General features: G+C 53.3%; 1 non-coding gene across 1 annotated transcript; it reads left to right on the top strand.

Annotated features, from left to right (window-relative positions):
• Positions 1 to 83, top strand: trnal-uag (transfer RNA leucine (anticodon UAG)). The gene has a single exon. It is a non-coding gene; the product is annotated as a tRNA-Leu (tRNA).
• The last annotated feature ends 388 nt before the right edge of the window (positions 84 to 471 follow it).

Here is a 471-nt window from a genome sequence, read left to right as displayed (position 1 = left end):
GTCAGGATGGCCGAGCGGTCTAAGGCGCTGCGTTTAGGTCGCAGTCTCCTCTGGAGGCGTGGGTTCGAATCCCACTCCTGGCAATAATTTTTCTCTCAGCACCTTCCAAACCCGAGACCTCCACCACCTGGAAGGAAAAGGGCAGCAGATGCATGAGAACACCCCCAGCAGCAAGCTCCCCTTCTGATCCACACACCATCCTGACTTGGAACTGTGTCGCTGTCCCTTCACTGTCGCTGGGGCAAAATCCTGGAAATCCCTCCTTAACAGCAGTGTGGGTGTACCTACACAACATGGACTGCAGCGGTTCAATAAGGCAGCTCATCGCCAGCTTCTCAAGGGCAATTTCAGTTGGGGCAATAAATGCTGGCCGAGCCATCGACGCCCACATCCCGTGAAAGAATAAAACAAAAACTCTTGGCCACCGGAACACAGCTCAGAAAGTTCACTGATACCAGAGCAAAATTGTGC

This window comes from Cetorhinus maximus, chromosome 31 (genome assembly GCF_964194155.1).
Source record: "Cetorhinus maximus chromosome 31, sCetMax3.hap1.1, whole genome shotgun sequence".
NCBI lineage: Eukaryota > Metazoa > Chordata > Chondrichthyes > Lamniformes > Cetorhinidae > Cetorhinus > Cetorhinus maximus.
The sequence above is the reverse complement of the archived record's forward strand: the minus strand, read 5'-3'. Positions and strand labels throughout refer to the sequence as shown.